General features: G+C 39.4%; 1 protein-coding gene across 5 annotated transcripts in view; it reads right to left on the reverse strand.

The window, feature by feature from the left end:
• Positions 1–5,550, reverse strand: part of Dnm3 (dynamin 3) — a 459,396-nt gene that overhangs the window by 189,029 nt on the left and 264,817 nt on the right. The window lies entirely within an intron of this gene.

A 5,550-nucleotide genomic window follows, 5' to 3' on the forward strand; every position in this document is an offset into this window, starting at 1 on the left:
TCCTCCTCCTCCTCTTCCTCCTCCTCCTCCTCCCCCTCCTCCTCCCCCTCCTCCTCTTTGTCTTGCTCTTCCTCCTCCTCCTTCACCTCTTTCTCCTTTCTGTTTTTATCACCGGAGCATGTTCTGTCTCACTATTTTGCTTTCCCAATTGCTTCATCATCTCTAATTTCTATCACTCTCTTCAACAGTCACAGTGAAATGATCTTTCCTCCCCTTCCTCTTCACTTCAATAGGAGATGCACACATGTGTACACATATGTATACATACACACCTGTCACTGTCTTGGGATCTCCCACAGACCCACACACATAAGAAAATAATCAGCAAATGCTTATAGTTGAGTAACTGACTCCCAGTGGCAGTGTCAAACTGTGGATACTATCTCAGGGTTTATGCTCTCCCAAGGCTTAGGTTTATGTAATATTTTTAAAGCAGTATTTTGGAGTAGGAATTCGGTTGATTTCATTCTTATCTGATTATCTTACTGAATACATTGAGAAAGGAAGGATAAAATCAAGAAACATATCCAAGGAAGCTAATTATGGGATTTAGTAAAGAGCAATGCCAAGAACGAGGGTACCCTTTGGGACAGTCACTAGAGACATTGCTCTCAGGGACATTGTCTCACTGACACCCAAACCATAGAGCATCAGTTTTTCCTCCAGGGTGGCTGCGAGTACATTCAGAACCAACACATATAGGGGCTTTCAAATGTGCAGTTATGGAATTCTAACGGTGTATTTCCTACTCTTTCCATCTTAATTCTCAGTTTTATTTTTTAACTTAAGGTCCCATGGGGCAGATAGTGAGTGCTTTATTATAAACCCCTTTCAGAATATTTTCACGCATTCAATTCAATGTCAAAAAGAATAAGAAAAAATGTAAAAATGTGTTCCTCCAACAAATATTTCATTATAAGAATCATGCATTATTTTCTCTCAAACATAAAAATCTGATATATTTAAGATCTTTGTTGCTTGAATTTCTTTCAAGTCCATTCAGTCACTGAGTTCAAGTCCTATGGTGGTAGAGTACTTTTTTTGGGGGGGGGGTTGGTTGGTTGGTTAGTTAGGTTTTATTTTGTTTCCTGTACGGTTTTTGTTCATTTCTTTCTTTTTCTTTGCAGGGAGGTGGGGCAGCACAGTGGTTAGAATAAAACCCACACATTTTAGGCAAGATTTTAACCACTGAAACCTACCCAGCACCCTGCTGTGTCTTCTTTGTAAACTTCTCCAATGTCTTCTCTCTCCTCCTATCCTCACAGTGATTGTAAATGTTATAGCAAACATTACTGTCAATATTATTGTACCTATTTTATTCTCTACAATCTTATCTTCCTCTAATATACAGTGGACAAATCATTCAATTGTGAGATCTAACACGTTGAAAGGTTTCCTACAAGAATTCAATTAGTCTAGCATATGAAGTTTGAACTATCTACCCCCAGCCTGTCTTTTCAACAGGATGACTATTAGTTTTCCATTGCTGCTGTAACAAATTACCATCTATTCTGTGGCTGAAAGCAACACGAATTTATAACTCTCAAATTCTAGAGATCGTAAGCTTAGAAATGAGTTTGCAGAGTTAGATTCCTTTCAGAGGTTCTGAGACAAAATCTATTTCCTTCATTTTCTGGTTTCTAGAAGCTAACTTTGTGGTCCTTTCCTCCATCTCAAAAATCTAGCAAGGTGGCATTTTTTCCTTTGTCCTGACTTTTGCTTCAGTCCTTGCACTTTCTAAACCTATTGCTTCTCTCTTAGAGGATCTCATAGTCATGAATGCCCACTTTAAAGTCGTGCATTTAGTCACAAAACATGTCCAGTCATGTCAGCCATACAAGAACATATAAGGTGTCTTGGATTAGTCATCTTTGGGAGGGTTGGGGAGGATGCTATTTATCCCAGGTACATTCTTTCCCACCAACCCTAGTAAACAGGAAAAGAGATTATGCAAGGATGCGGGCTGCTACTTCAATCCTATCTTCAACCCTTTCCCAGCCTTGTGCACACTTTGATCCTTCTAGTTAGGCCTGTTAACTAGGAGGCTATACCTCATGTGATAAAGCTGGCCTTGTTTATGTTGATAGTGTGGCTCTAGATATGCTGGTATTTGCTGTAAGATTCTCTCCATGCTTGAATGTTTGAGAGTTTTCACAACCAAATGTGGGAGGAAAGTGTGCTTCAGCTCCCATATCCTTTCATGTTATTAGATCTCAGAGGACTGTTTGCCTCTTGTCTTTTATTTGTGTTTATTTGGTACACAACATCAAGCCAACAGGACAGTTCTGTAGTCACTGAAATTATACATGCACAATGTCTGATATAGTCCATCATCAGGAAAAAGAGGATAGTGTCTTTCACTCTCTGCATAACCTATGTCTGTGTTCCTGTGGCCCAACCTACAGCTGTTAGTGGCCAGCATTGTTAACAAATAACTCATAATCACTAGGGCTTAGAGCTCTGTACTCTGTTTTCCCATTATATGAGTTTATTATAATCACTTTAAAAAGTAAAGAGGCAAAGCAAATTGGCACGTGATAGAAGGAAGAGGGCCTCTGTTTACAGGTTCATTCCTGACTTATAGTCTGAATATGTGACTAATGATGCTTTTCTAGACACAGGAATCCATTTCTGCCGACCCCATCACACATGGAATGTGAAACAGTAAGAAAAGTAGACATTAAGATCAACCCCAATTCTCCGCATAACACTAGGCCATTAGTGTTGGCTAAGAAGAATAGAGCAACATGTTATAACCTGTTGATCTTTCCTAGACCAAACTGCAAAACTCAAGAGCCATCCAAGCCTTAGATACAACCAAGGAAAAGGTAGATTGGGTCTGAAATCTATGATGGACATGCTTAGTTCAGAGCAAAGTGCACTCAAAATGAAGCCACAGCTGTGTGGGAGGCATAAACCTGGGTTTAGCTTTCACCTTATGTTTTATTAATTTACATTTCCTTGCTGGGTTGACTACAGCTGAGGAAAAAGGAAGATCACTAAAGGGGCAGCTACTATGATTTTGAGAAATAGCCTTCAACATTCAAAAGCATGTTCACCTCCACTTCCAAGTGAACACATTGTATAAAAATTTGCCACGTTTAAGTACTTGCAAATCTATAAAAGCAGATTTGTGGTTGTTTTGTTTTTTGGAAATACAATTATGGTCTCAAAATCTGTGACATCATGAGTTCAAGCTTAGCACCAAAGATGCTGATCTCCTCCCTCTCAGGTGTCCCCTAAGGAATCCTGTGCTATTGTAGTCTTGGCCATGGTTTCACATCCACTTTGTAAATACAAAATTGCTAAATCCAGTAAAATTAACCTTCAATAAATTCTAGAAAGGAAAAACATGAAAGCTAAGAAGAACCAAAGTGCTTCATGTCACTCTTTAAGATTTTTTAATCACAAGTAAGTCTAACTGTAAGTTTATTCTCTCTCACACACCCTTCTTTTTTCTGGACCCATTAGCTAGCTAAAGATCACTTTGAACTTCAGATCAACCTGCCTCTACTTCCCACATGCTAGGCTTACAAGCATACATCATCAGGTCTGAGGATCAACCCCACAGCTTTGAGTATCTTAGGCAAACACCATATCATCGAGCTACATCTCCACCCTTTTATCTACTTTTTAACTTATCCTGATGCCATGGGATTAGACTTTCCCTGAGGTCAAGGATGTAAAGCTTTGGTTGATGGTGCTGAAGCCAAATGCTCCTACAACAATGGTCTACAGCATTTTGTCACTGTGTGACCTCAGCGCTCTCCCTCACCAGCAGACTCTCTCCACCATCTTGGCTGTTGCCATCAGGCTGGTGTCAACTCTGTTCCCCTCAAACAGTAGTTACTTCTGTCACATTGCTCTGTCCCCATCTTTACTCTTCCAGTACATCCTCCTGCCACTATGAGAAAGATGTGTAGGAAGACGTTCTTCACCACCTGATATGGTAGAGCCCCATTTTTTCTATGCACAGCCAAAAGGATAAATGCAATTATTATAAGACATTAATTGGTTAAAGTGGCAAGTTTTAGAAGCAGGAAATGCCTGTGCACTCTTCTAAAATCTGTAGCTTTTTAGCAAGGAGTCACTCTCCAGGTGAAAGGGAATGCTTCCCACCTATGTGGGCTGTCTCGCCCCATGCAGAAAGGTACGTCAATTGATAATCCTAAATCTGACTGTCCTATAGTTATTTCATATCACACTGCATATTCCTTCTTACCTTAATTGGCAGGGAGTTATGTCTGTCTCTATTGCTCACAGGATCCACCAAGTTAGCATGAGGCTGCCAGACATCAGTACAAGAGAAGATATTCACAGATGTAACAAAGAGGAAGGACTGAAGGGGCAAGTATGAAGTAATTGTGTTTCCTTGCTAGGCAGCAACAGCTCAGGTGTGAACCTTTTATCTGAAGTCTGAGTATCAACTCTTCAGCAGGCTCTCTCTACCTTGTTGGACACATTCACCACCGTTCTTACCATGGCAGCCTGCTGATTCTTCCAACAATTAGTTACTCCTCCAGCACACTACATGTATTATTTTTTTTCCACCACATTTTAGCATAACGGCAGATCGCTAAGCACAGCACAGTGCAGACTGTACTATGACCCAAGGCCTGTATCATACAGATTTCTTGTATCTGGAACACAGCTCCTTACCACTCCTCTCAGCCTTTACCTACAACAGAGAATATAAAGACTCAAAGAAATGCAATTAAAGCTAGGATGTAACTAAGCTATGGAATGCTTGCCTAGTATACGAAAGATACCTAAAGGGTATAGAGGAAGAAAGCAAGCAAACAATTAATGAAGAAAAGAAAGATGAGAGAGAGGGGGAGGGAGGAAAAGAGGGAGAAAGGAGGGGGAAGGGAGAGAGATGAAGAAAGGAAGAAGAAGAGGGAGAAGAGGAGGAGAAGATGGAACTTGGGAAGGAGGGAAGGAGAACTTCTATTTATGGGATTTGGGGTCATTGTTCTATATACTTTGTCATAAGAAATCAACTCTACTTAACATGATCAAACAATTAATAATGCTTAAATGAATCTAATAAATACTGTCACATACTGTCATATAAATATCAATGGCTTAGAGTGCACAGAAGTTTTTCTTTCACCTCTCTCTCCTAAGCATACTTAAGAAAAAATGCAGTGACATTTACCAGCAGACCAGACCTACAAAGGATTTATTCACACACTGAAACATTTATCATTTGTTTATGAGCTATTTAAACAGAAAGTAAAACTTCTTCGAAAGAAGAAATAAAGTAATGTAGAATTCATTTAAACATCACGATGAAGCATTTCACCATCTCAGAAACTTATGTTCATTTCAGGCAGCAACTTAGTCAGCCTCACCCATTCAGTAAGAGGAATATTACAAGCTTATATCTATAACTGCAAACATCTCTTCCTAGTTGGCCTGATTTATTTATGAAGCTTTCTCTAAAATTATGCTAGATCTTCCCAAGGCTTCCCATGTCCTTGAGTTCAAGGACCCAAGCTACACAATATATATATATATATATATATATATATATATATATATATATAT

The sequence above is a fragment of the Grammomys surdaster genome, unplaced genomic scaffold, assembly GCF_004785775.1.
Source record: "Grammomys surdaster isolate TR1022 unplaced genomic scaffold, NIH_TR_1.0 130, whole genome shotgun sequence".
Taxonomy (NCBI): domain Eukaryota; kingdom Metazoa; phylum Chordata; class Mammalia; order Rodentia; family Muridae; genus Grammomys; species Grammomys surdaster.